General features: G+C 36.8%; 1 protein-coding gene across 6 annotated transcripts in view; it reads left to right on the top strand.

Annotated features, from left to right (window-relative positions):
• The window catches only part of fzr (fizzy and cell division cycle 20 related), a 155,895-nt gene that overhangs the window by 30,419 nt on the left and 111,737 nt on the right, over window positions 1-13,739 (top strand). The gene's annotated exons all lie outside the window — the stretch shown is intronic.

Genomic DNA, 13,739 nt, shown 5'->3' on the forward strand with positions numbered 1-13,739 from the left:
AAGTGGTTGTACGCATCCATTCATATGCTCACAAATGATGATATACAGGGTGTCAGAATTATTTATAAACACTTTGATATGCTATCTTAGAAGATATGAGTAAGCATGAACCAAAAAGGGTATTAAATATATTAGATACATAGAAATTGGGTGCATTGCAGATGTTTTCAGATGCTCAGACTATCTGCTACCACCAAATACATATGAATGACTGTTTCTCAACAGCTTGACATATGGTGATGCACATGTCATCTGTAATTTTGCCTGCTGTCTGTTGTATTAGCCTCAAAAATCCTTCAGTGTTTGGTTTATGAGTGTACACAGTCTTTAGCTATTCCCATGTATAAAATGTCTAGGTGTGTGAGGTTTCATCCTTACAAAGCTTATTTCACGGAAAAAATCTGAGCAAATATTATAATCAGGAAGTTTAAAACAGTAGTCTAACCGAGGAATAGAAATTGTGTGAATCATCCCATTTTTAACTTTTGTAATGTCAAATATTGTAAGGCTGAGAATGGCCAGGGGACAGAAGTTCTATGTGGGAAGAGACTGTTGCCTAGTTGTGATTTTGAGGTACCTAGAATACAGCTAACATTTGTTGGTAAAGAAAAGATCAGCAGTAATTAAGATTATATTGTAGGTGTTGGACGAATTGTGTGGGGTTATTAATAATAGTCTCACTATCCCTCTAAGCTATTTATATGAATATAGGTATTTACAACCAGAAGGTTGTAAATAACTATATTCATATTGGATAATATGAATTATAGGTATTCTTGGTGACTAACGTTTGCAGGACCAAAATTGGTAGTACTGCAAATATTAAAGTCGCCAAGCAGAATTATTTCACTGTTAGAAAAATCAGTTGAAGTAGAGACTATCATTGAGAGCCAGTAGAGGCCAGGGACAGTGGTATTATTTATTTTGAATATAATACCTTATTGGACCTGATGGCAAGCTCAGTGGTGCCACAAAATGAATCTTTGATTTAGCCCAATTTAGCACATGTGTAAATGTTTTTGAATTTTTTTATTTTGTGCATATGCATACTAAATTGTGTTCTACAATGTTTTTAAGACCAATATAAAAGTAGAAACACCAAGCAGTTTGATGATAATAAACACACTTAAGACCTACATTGGTATTATTATGTTTATATCTGAAATGGAAATATGTACCTAATGGGGGTCAAACGTTTCATGGTATATTATTACTACTACTTCAGTGATTGCAAATACAGTAACTAATGGTTATTATTATTATGGAATTCTTATTATTTTATTTATTTTTTTTTTTTTAGTAGAATTAAGTTTTAGTAAATCAGACTAAGGTCTAATTTGAAGAATTTTGTTTTAAGGCTAATTTTTATATAGTGAGCAACAATAATACATAAGCACTTACTAGCTGTCTTTACAATATCACTATCACAAAAGATTACTTCAGAAATGTAGACATGTATAGTATCCTATATAGGGCAGCTCCAGAAAATTAGTTCAGCTCTGCCATCATACACTGTGGTTATACAGAAACTGAAAAACAGTCAGATATGCATATGATGTTATGTTTATGCATTGTTTAGCTGTTTCTAGCCACTTTTCCACCGGGAAGGCAGTCACCCGGAAGGCATGCCCAGTGCCTGTCTACACCAGGAGGAGATAGGACACAACTACACGTGAACTGTGGTGGACTGCAACTATTCTGTACTGAAAGCCCAAAGTGAGTTTGGAATCTTTCTTTAAAATACAAATCCTTGCATCCCTGATAAAATGCAAGACTAGCAGATGCCAGCAATCCCATACCCTGGGCACTAGCAATATTCCACCTAGCACAAAACTAAAGGTCAGCAATAAAAATAAAAATGTATATACAGTCGATTCCGGTTATTTGGGACACATCGGGACTAGTGCATTTTGACCCGATTAAGCGGCTGCCCCAATTATCCGAAGTTTCACGTAAATAGTTAAAAATACAATGGACCCCTGCTTTACAATTGGTTCACTGTATAATCAAATCACATTACGATGGACTTGCCATAGTAAAGTACTGTTCACTATATGATGTGTAGTAAACGACAGTCATTGTGATCATGTTTGTGAATTGAATTTTAATTCTATTAAACAGCGATTCTAATTAGCAAAAATAGGAGGAATATTATCCATAGGCTATAAAAGTAAAGATATATTAAGCACAAATTTAGCCTTTATTACCTTACCAATTAAAAAATTAAATGATACGTAAAAATCGGAATAATTAATACGTACTGTAATATGTACATACTAATTAGTTGACATTTCTGTTCACTGACATTTATGGGTGGGGGTTAAAATTTAAAACAGTAAAAAGATAAGCAATCAATAACCAGGAACTCGACACACACAAATTGCAAGTAACACGATACATGCGAGAACGGAGGAACACGTTACGAAGCTTTAAAAATAGGAATGAAGAGAAGATTCTGAAAATTAATTTTTTATATGATTGAAGATTCCATGGAAGTGTAAACACATTTCGCCATAATAATCCACAGAATTCCAGCTGTTGGCATTACAGGTGACCCCCGCTTAACGCTGATCATTTGTTCCAAACAAAGTGCTAAGTGAATTTGCGCTAAGCGAGTGCCACTTTCCCATAAGGTAACATGTATTTGTGAGCTGCAGTCGGTGCCATAGGATATTTCCTAATCAATAATAAACGGTAATGAAAAGATGCACAAATGTCGGTCAAAATATTTAATATTCAAATATTTGCACATATAAAATATTCTGCATTACATACGTATAATTATGTGGTAACTACTTGCGTATCAAAAGTAAACTTAAAATTCCAATTAAAATAATGAATTTAATTGATTTAATTTAATGGATGAATTTAATCATGAAAAATGTGTGGATTTTGAGTTGAACTTTGGCCCTCTTCCAAATAAACTAAAAGGGGTATTAATTTTAAATGGCCCACAGCGTTACCACCCAACAATAAAGTCAACTGATCCTTCGCTGCTTTGAAACTTGGCACATTTTTTCTTCTTTCAATATGAAACTTCTTTTAGGCATTCGTTTCCACAAAAGTCCTGCTTCATATATGTTAAAAACTTGTTGAGAAGTATAACACATAATATCCCTCTTCAATAATTTTAACAAGTTCTTTTTTGAAAGTTTCAGCTCCTTGATCTGCACTAGCGGCTTTTCCCTGGATTGTAAATCTATTCTACCAGCCCTTACCAGTTTTAAATGGTTCCACATTTTTTTTTTTTTTTTTTTTTACGCAAGTTTTCTTCAGATCATCATATTGGCTAATCTCTTTCTCTCTCTCTCTTTTTTTTTTTTTCTTTTTTAATATTTAATTTAACAGAATTCTGCATTGGAATATTATCTTCAATAAAATTAAAATCTTTCCATTTCAATCCTAATAGCCGGCCTAGTCCTAGTTGCTTGCAGTGGAACAGCTATCTTTCCCGCTGCTAAAATTAATTCTTTATTTTTTTATAATTGTTCTTACAGTTAAAGTTGCAAGTCCTAAATTATGGCACACATCCGCTTGTTGTTGACAGGAATCGATTCGCTTCAAAACGTCTAATTTAATTTTCAAATTTAGTCTTTTTCTTACATTTATAGTCTTTGTACTGCGCCCAGACGTTGCTTTTTCATTCCTATCGGTCATTATTAGCTCTTCGTAAATGTAACTGCATTGGTTGAATTAATTATGATACAATGTTCAAGTAAACTGTCCATTACGTACGATGTCTAATACTGTACTGAGTGATGACTAGACTTCGGATAAATGCATATAACGCAAATATTACAAGCAATATACTTGATCATTTTTTTAAACGTTGATCTCGGAACTACGTAACAAGTCACTGTACTGCAATTAAATTAGCGTGCGAGAAAATTTCGTGAGCATGGGAAAATTTCTGAAGTCGGCGTGGAAACGTTTTAATGCTGTTTTGCTATTCATTTTCAAGCTATCGACTCCATCAAATGAAACGATTTCGTTAAATATGTCAAAAATCTAATCTGTAAAAGAGCGTTATAGTGATCTGTGACAGCGTTATAGTCAGATACGGGTCATAATATAAGAACAGCGTTATATCGAATCAGCGTAAAGCGAACCGTGTTATAACGGGGGCCTGCTGTATTGCAAATTCAATAAGATCAAGTTTACTATCCATTTATGGTAGATCGCAGTAACAGAAAAGCCCAATAAACAGGCGACTGCTAATTGTTTTATGGTTGTGACCTCCAGAAATCTGACCAAACCACGTGGTACAGTCAGAGACAATCGTAGGGTAATCTCCAGTGCTGCAGTCTCCTGCCTCGATTAAATGGCATGTCCCAATTAATCGAAGTAAACCCTGGCTATTTTCTCGATTGGGTTCTGTTTTTTAAGATTTGCCCCAAATAAACAGCTGCCCCTAACCGGTGGCCTAAATAACCGGAATCCACTGTATATAAATAAATTCCCCAAGAAGCAAGCTTGGGGCCTAAAAAAAAAAAAAAAGTATGAGGTAGACCACATCAGGGATGAAGGAAAACAAGATGGTCGTTGTCATTCATAAGTGTAGTCATTCTGTTATTTTAATGTCTGGATCATTTATATTAGCATCGACATCCAATAATGTGAACATATGATGATACAACTTATTGCTGCTTAGGAGAACATAAAGAGATCTTTGCAGCAGCAGCAGAAAGCTGGAAGTCCCAAGAAATTTTTCTTTAGAAAAATCACTTTGTACACAAGAACTTGTTGATTTCTTATGGGTGAAACATATATATGTTAGCAGCAAATTGTAGAATCAGGGTGCCTGGTATAGAGTGCCTGGCAAAGTATGAAATAATTTCCTTTATTGTCCTGTTATACCATATTAAGTGAATTACTATTCCAACTTTTATACAAAGGTATACTGGGGGGGGGGGAAATACTACTCCTCACATCTCACTGCTGAAATTAATATATACCTGTTATAAGTACTAAATGTAATATAAAAATTGTTTATAATAACTTTGGGGACTTTCCATTTGCTTTATATTTATTAAATGCATTTCCCACCACTACATTACTGACAGAATTTTTTGTATAAAAATATTACAGTAAATTTTTGCATCCACAATATTCTTATTTTATTTCTGAAATTTTTTTTTACATAAATATGGCTCTATTTTTACCCATAATATTGGTCCACAGTTTGGCCTCAGTAGTCCTTTTGTTATTAAACTCCACAACAACAACTCAATTGTATGTTATTTAGGGATTACTGTTGCTTATATGCAGTAGCATTTATCAGTGTTAAAGAAATGGAAATTTATCAGTGGCACTGCCCGACCATCTGCATAATTTTTCTAGGTCCTGTTGCAGTAGGCAGCTTTATCCTGTCATTAACCACCCTGCCAACCTTTATATATCTGTAAATTTGGACAATAAGCTTAAATATTCCTTCATCAATATTGTTAATAAATCTTGAAAACAATAAGAGGCCCAGCAGGGGAACCCTGAGAAGCTCTGCTAATAACATTGGGCTGAGCAGTGCCGATTTATAATCACCTTCTGTCTCCTGCCACGTGACCTTTATCCAAGCAGTAACTTGTCCCTAATGCCTTGCTCAGAGGTATGATGAGTGTGGCCCTGGCCATAGGTTCTGAATGGAATTAAAGGCTTAGAATAACTGAATTTATAATTTATTTTCAGAATATGACAATCAGTGGCGGATTACCCATTAAGGCAATGAGGCACGTGCCTTGGGGCCCCAGGTTTTGGGGGGCCCGAAGCTAAGACATTTTCCTATAGTGTTCTAAAATAGATTAATGTTTTCAGTAAACATCATAAAAAATCTTGATTAATTTAGCATTAGCACAGGCATATGATGCAAGAAAGCAAGCTTATTCAGCATCACCAAAAAAAAAAAAAAAAAAAAACCCTCTCCCATTTCACCCCTCCGTTCGTTCGAAATACCTGTCCAGTTGAGCTTTAAATTTGTTTAGGCTATCAACTTCAACAACAAGTGATGGAAGTCGGTTCCACCAACCAACCACCCGCTGGCCAAAGGCAAATTTTCGCACATCTGTCCGACATCCGTCCTTCCTCAATTTGAATTTATGCCCTCTGAGGTGATTATTCTGAGAAAGATGAAGAATCCCATTGGCATTGAGCATGCTCAAACCATTCAAAGCCTTATACACCTCTATCAGATCACCTCGCCGGTGCCTAGTCTCCAGACTCTGTAATTTGCAAAACTTAAGCCTTTCTTCGTAAGAGCAACCCTTTGTTCCATTTACTAATCTTGTTGCCCTTCTCTGTACCCGTTCCAGCAGCTCTACATCCTTCTTGAAATGAGGCCTCCAGACCTGTATACAGTACTCAAGATGTGGCCTAACCATTGCCTTATACAAGGGAATAATCACCTCCTTATCCCTGCTAGAAAAATTCCTGTATATCATTGACAAGACACCATGAGCTACTCTTGCAGCTCGTCTGCACTGCTCAGAGAACTTCATATCTGCCTGCACAATTACCCCCAGGTCCTTTTCATTCTCCACCACTGTCAGTGTAGTACCGCAGAGTTGATACATTGCTCTGGGGTTACTGTTACCCATATGTAGTACTTTACATTTGTCAATGTTAAACTTCATTTGCCACCTCTCAGCCCATCTGTTCAACCTTTCCAGATCCTGTTGCAGCAGCATAGCGTCAGTAGTGTCCTTAACGACCCTGCCAACCTTTGTATCATCTGCAAACTTATACATTAAACTTGATATCCCATCATCAATATCATTCATAAACACCGAAAACAACAATGGACCCAACACTGAACCTTGAGGAACTCCACTAATAACATTAGTCCACGTTGAGCAGTGTCCATTGATTACCACTCTCTGTCTTCTGCCACTCAACCATCCCCTTATCCATAGCAGCAATTTGCCTCCAATGCCACACTGCTCCAATTTGTGCAGCAGTCTTCCATGTGCAACAGTATCAAAAGCCTTTCTAAGATCCAAATATATAATATCAAAGTTATTCCCTGCATCCAGTTCTTTTGTGACTACATCATAGTATTCAATCAAATTGGTCAGGCAAGACCTGCCCTTAACAAAACCATGCTGCGTCTGAGCTATAACTGAATTCTTGTCTAGATGATCCTGCAGTGCTTCTTTAACCAGTGCCTCCATTAATTTACCTGGAACAGAAGTTAAACTAACAGGTCTATAATTACTTGTGTCAGCCTTTGATCCTCCTTTGTGAATTGGGGTTACATTTGCACATCTCCAGTCTATGGGTACCTCCCCTGAGTCCAAAGAAGCTCTCATAATTATGGCTAGGGGTTTGCATACTTCCTTTGCTGCCTCCTTTAATATAACTGGATAGATCCCATCCACCCCAGGTGCCTTTTTTATGTTTATCCTCAACAATCTCTCCTCCACTTTCCTCTCAGTTATTACAAAATCATCCAGCTCACTGCCAATGTTTACTTTACCTACATCATTCTCCTTCCTGAATAACTCCTCATGCGTGAATGTAGATGCAAAATACTCGTTTAGATTGTTAGCCACCTGAGCAGGATCCTCAACTGTTGAACCATCAATATCCAGTGGACCAATCTGATTCATCCCTTTCCTTCTCGAGTTCAAGTATGTAAAGAACTCCTTTCTGTTTTTCTTTGCATCCTTTGCCAAGGATTTTTCGTAGTCTGCCTTTGCCTGCCTAATCTCCTTTGTGACTTGGTTACAGACCAACTTATATCTATCATAGGCTTCCATGTCACCCATTAATTTGTATGTATCCCATGCATTTTTCTTCTCTGCCACATGTCTCATTAGTCCATCTGACAACCATTTAGGCCTAAACCTTGAACAATATTTCTTAGTTGGTATGTAAAGCCTGGTAGCCACCAAGATTAGTTCCTTGAATGCTTCCCATTTTGAGTTTGCTGTTGGTAACATCATCAGTTGGTCCCACTGTATAGAATTTAAATACTGTCTCAGACCATCATAGTCGCCTTTACGAAAACAAAAACCCTTCCCTTTACCTCTGATGGTGGTTACCTCCTTGAGTAAATCCCACTTCAACACACTGTGATCACTGCCACCTAGTGGTTCATTTATCTGCAGGTTCTTAATGCATGAAGAATCACTACTGATAATCAGATCAAGAGTATTGCTCCCTCTTGTTGCCTCACGAACATGCTGATGTAGAAAACAATCATCCAATAAATCCACAAAAGCCTTGCTAGTGTGCGAGTGACCAACCCACAAATTCCAGTCAATATCTGGGAAATTAAAATCCCCCATTATAAGACTCTCTGATTTACTGGCCCACTCTATTTCCCTGTACAATATATTATTATACTCATCAGAGTCATTAGGCCTATAGCACACTCCTACTCTCAATTTTGATTTCCCTATGCTTATGTCACACCAAACTGACTCGACAATGCCCTGTCCATCGATGTCAACTGGCTTCACTTCCTTTGACTTTATGTGTTTCTTAATTAATAGCATAACCCCTCCTCCCCTCCTGTCCTGTCTATCCTTTCTATATACATTGTATTCCCCAAATTCCAGTTCCGCATTACTTATATCTGTGTGACACCACGTCTCTGATATCCCAACAATATCTGCCTTTGATGTTTTGAGCAATACCTCAAATTCATCAAATTTATTTACCAAACTCCTAGCATTGGTGTACACGCAGGTATACATGCACCTGTTTCTATTCTTAGCTACCCTAACACAACCCATGTGTTTACTTGTAACGCAATGACTACCAGCAGTCTCTGAAATATCCTGCATCTTGTTTTTCAGACTTCTGCTCATTTGAATAGAAGCAGTGCAAGAATCACTTCCACCTCTGCCAGTGGCTACTGTTAATCTATTAGTCCTTGTATCCCCCCCAACTAGCAGTTTTCCGACCCACCTAACACTGCCTCGACAGCATCAGCAAAAATTCTTGCACCCTTTCTATTTAAGTGTATCCCATCCCTGTAGAAGCAATCTCTTCTGTTAACAAGTACAGTCCAGGCTGAAAAAAATTCTACCCCTTGAGCCTTGCACAATCCCTCCAGGGCCGAATTGATCGACAAGGCTCTCATCATATACTCCCTCCTATCGTGTCTGGGCAGAATTGCAGACACTTTCAAGTTCAACCCTAATTCACGGCTTTTTTTCAACAGTGACCTGTACTTGCTAATTTCAAGTTCAACCCTAATTCACGGCTTTTTTTCAACAGTGACCTGTACTTGCTAAGTAATTCCGCCGGTCTCCTACTCTTAATATCATTAGTGCCAACATGTACAACTATATCACCTTTTGTGCCCTTAAAAGATGATATCCGCTCTACAACGTCATCAACCTTTGCCCCTGGCAGACATACCCTGGTCCTATTCCACCTATCCTTTTTACAAAGCATGTTCCCCGTTTCCCTGACAATAGTCACCAACAACTACTAGTTCCTGTGGGACCAGCGCATTCTGCCTAGGGGGCTGCCCCTGTGTTGCCTGATGACCAAGTGCAAGCTCTGGCGTTGATGTGGGCAGCTGAGAGCTTGATGGGCCCCTCAATTTATTTCCTTCAAGGGCATCCACCCTGTCCTTCAAGGTCTCATAAAGGCCCATAACAACGCTGAGTTGTCGCCTGATTTCCTTGCACTCCTTACATCGTGCACACACAAAGACATCCCCCTTGGCCGTATCATGTCCCGTACCCGACTGCTCCGCAAACATCAAGCAAACAGTGCATTTTAATAGACTGTGATTCAGAGGGCAACTGCCCCCCTCAGTTCTCCCCTGAACCACAGCACTCCCATTAGCTTGAGCCTTTTGCTTTGCTGCTCTGGTCAGAGTCATGATTCCAATTTAATTCAATAAAATTTAAAACAAAAATTAAATCCTTAAGTTATATCCCAAAACAGTTATATTATATATATATATATATATATATATATTTTTTTTTTTTTTTTTTTCGGTATCTAGTGTTCCCTTTATACAACTTCCGTATCACGTGTACCACTATAGTTATGTATTAATTATTTGTTACGATTAAGTCGTTATATATATTTATAGAGTTAAAAATACAATTTAATTGACAATAAAGTTTATCAAGATTAATAGATTTACTGATTAATTGACAATATTATATTATGCAGTATACTACACTAAGCTTATGCTATCGTGTAAAAATGGCGGGAATTCACGAACGGTATTTCTACGGACTTGTAAGTATTGATTAGCTTCGAAATCTCGCTATCTCAATTTAGAATAAACTAAGGATCCTGACTAGGTCTATAATCTACTTATAGAAGATAATTTGATATAACAATTGGTTAATAAATCGACTAAATTTGGTTAAAAGACCTCTCGTTCAATTTGTGACACGTGGATTTGATACCGTTACCGATACTAAGTAATATCTACGAAATCTCTGTCTAAGTTAAACTTTAAACTAAGTATCGTAACTAGGAATATAAAGCTACTCTAGAAAATAAGTTAATATGACAATTTAAACTAATAAAGCAGAAAATAAATCAGGAAAAACTTCTCTGTTTGAAGAGCTTTAAGGAGCAATGTCTGCACAGGCTAACCTCGCACCCAGGCATTAAGCAAAAAATTCAAAAGTACAAAATTTCATTTATTTGCCACCCAACTTTTATTTATTTTTTATTCTTTTTTTTTTTATTATTATTTTTTGGGGGGCCCTAAATATAATTTTCCTAGGGGCCCCAACTATCCTTAATCTGCCACTGATGACAATTGTTATTATTTGTATAATTTATTACAAAAGCCTCTTTTATACAAGTACCATTTTTTGATAATTTAAGAATTTATTTTTATAATTCAAAAATATTAATACTATAATATAATTATAATTTAATTATAAATATATTATTTTTATGAAAATAAAGGTGCAGTTCTGATATTTAGCCATAGGTGTCAGAATTCACTTCAGACCATATTTCTCCAACTTGTATAGCATTTTTTTTTGTGGAACAGAGTCAAAAGTTTTATTGAAATTGAAATTTATGATGTGAAAATTTTTTGCTTCCAATTCCTTTGTTACCTCATCATAATAACTAATTTGTTTGTCAGATAAGGTCTCTACTTAACAAAATTGTGCTGTGATTTCTGTATAAATGCATTCCTGTAAAGATGATCCTGCAATACTTTTTTAACCACTGACTATTATTTTCCCTAGAATAGAAGTCAAGCTTACATGTCTGTAATTCCCCACCACCGTTATGAATTGAAGATACATTTGTACATCTCCAATCTATAGGTTCTTCTTCCAAATCCAAAGATGCTCTCATAATTATGCTGAGAGTTTGCTCACCTCTTTTGCTGCTGCTTTTAATATAATTGGATAGATTGTATTGGTCCCAGATGCCTTACCGGTTTCTCTTCCACTTTATTTTCAGTTATCACAAAATCATTTAATTCCAGTTATAACTTTGTATAATACAGTTTCTGTTATCTCCATCCCTAAAAACTTCACATATGAATATAGGTGAAAAATATATATTCAATTTGTCAGCAAACTGAACAGGGTCACCAATAGTTGTTCCTATCTAGCAAGCCAGTGTAGTTCACTCATTTCTTTTAATATTAACATAAACAAAGAATTGTTTACTTTTCTTTGCATTCTTAGCCAAAGACTTCACATAAATAAACTAAATTATTAGTATGTGTATCTTCTCCTCTTCCACCCCCCCCCCAAACTACCAGTTTTCTGATACACTGCTTCGAGAACATTAGCAAATGTTCTTGCACCCCTTCTATTTAGGTGTACCCATCTTTGTAATAACGGTTTCTCCAGTTAACAAATGCAGACCATGCTGGGGAAAAAAAATTATTCTACCCCATGAGCCTTGCACATTCTCTCCAGGGTTGAATTGATTGACAGAGCTATCGTCATGCGCCCCTCCCTCCCTCCCTCCCTCCCTCCCTTCCTCCTCCTAACTTGCAGGTTTCTGTCAAATTCGGAGCTTTACCTGTTAAGTAAAGCTCCGATCTCTATTATTAATATCATTAGTACCAACGTGTAGAACAATATCACCTTTTGTGCCCTTAAATGATAACTGTTCTACAGCATCACTAACTTTCGTCCTCAGCAGACATACCTTGGTCCTGTTCTATCTGTTCTTTTTGAACACCATATTTTCCATTTCCCTTACAATAGAATCACTGAAATAGCTACTTTCTGTGGGACCAGCACTTTCTTCCTTTGGGGATGCTGCTGTAGAGCCTGTAGCATTTTTCTTTTCTGGGCAGCTGAGTGAGTGCATGATGGGGTCCCTCATTTTAATTCCTTCGAGAGAATCAACCACGTTCCTCAAGCTATACAGGGTGATTCAAAAAGGACTTTACAACTTCGTAAGTGTATAGAAATTTATTCAGGAGACATAATTTATTGAAATGTCATATTGTAGCAAAAAACATCAAGTTTTACCTAGAACAGTCATTTTGGTTCAATGTGACTGCCATTGGTGATACGGCAGACATTCCGTCTGAACTCAATTTCCTCCCAAATGCAACTTATCCACTGTAACTGTGGCGGTGATTTTATTTTTGAGCTCAGCAAGATTGGTAGGTAAGGATGGAACAAACACTCGATCTTTAATGAAACCCCATAGAAAAAAGTCTAGAGGTGTCAAATCTTGGTAATGAGGTGGCCATGCTCGACCAATCCACCGACCTGGGAAACGGTTATTGAGGAATTCCCTTACCTCAGTCAAGTAGTGAGGAGGTGCTGAGTCCTAGCTGAAAGTGAAAGCGTCCTTCGTGGTCATCTTCGTCGAACTGTGGAATGAGAAAATTTTCCAGCATATCCAGATACACAATACTGTTGATGGTTATCTCATGGGAAAAGAAGGGTCCATAAACTTTTACTTTGCTGAGTGCACAAAAGACATTCACCTTTGGGCTGTCACGAACATGTTCCAGACGCACACATGGGTTTTCGCTGGCCCAAATCCTGCAGTTGTGGGTGTTAACGCTACCACTAACATGAAATGTGAAAGTAGTCGGTGAAAGTAGCCATTTTTGAAATGCAAACCGCTAGCGCTCGTGTTGATGGAATTCGGTACCGCTGCTACATCAGTAAAACGATGTTTTTTGCTACAATATCACAGTTAAATAAATTATATAAGTCTGCTGAATAAATTTCTATACTCTTACGAAGTTGTAAAGTCCTTTTTGAATCACCCTATATATTTGCCCATCAGAACACTGAATATTCACTTAATCTCCTCACTTTTTGCAACAAAAACATATAAATGCATCTCCTTTGGCTGTATCATATTATTATTATTAGCTATATGGTGCAAGGAAGCCTGAGGCTTATGCTGCACCAGCCAAAAAAAAAAAAAAAAAAATTCCCAAGTTACCCTGAGAGAGAGAGAGAGAGAGAGAGAGAGAGAGAGAGAAGAAAGAAAGTAGAAAGGAACCACCAAGAAAGAGAAGAATGATGATATCCACCTCAGGACCCTGAGTGTGCCAAGCCCATACTCATCAGCCCCTGGGGTTTTGGATGTATTAGTTCAGTTGTTCAGTTTGTCAGCAAACTTGAACATCAACTGAACATTTTTTTTTTTTTTTTTTTAATTGGATTAAACAGGTAATATCTTAAGTATTATTAAACTAAACATGTCATATACGGGATTTTAGTTTTTGCTAAATATTAAAGTTGTCTGTTTAAGTTATATGCCATCATTTTATAATATAAATTATTATATATAAATATATAATAATATATATTTTA

This window comes from Mastigoproctus giganteus, chromosome 5, assembly GCF_048544385.1.
Source record: "Mastigoproctus giganteus isolate SK-2022 chromosome 5, ASM4854438v1, whole genome shotgun sequence".
In the NCBI taxonomy this organism is placed as follows: Eukaryota; Metazoa; Arthropoda; class Arachnida; order Uropygi; family Thelyphonidae; genus Mastigoproctus; species Mastigoproctus giganteus.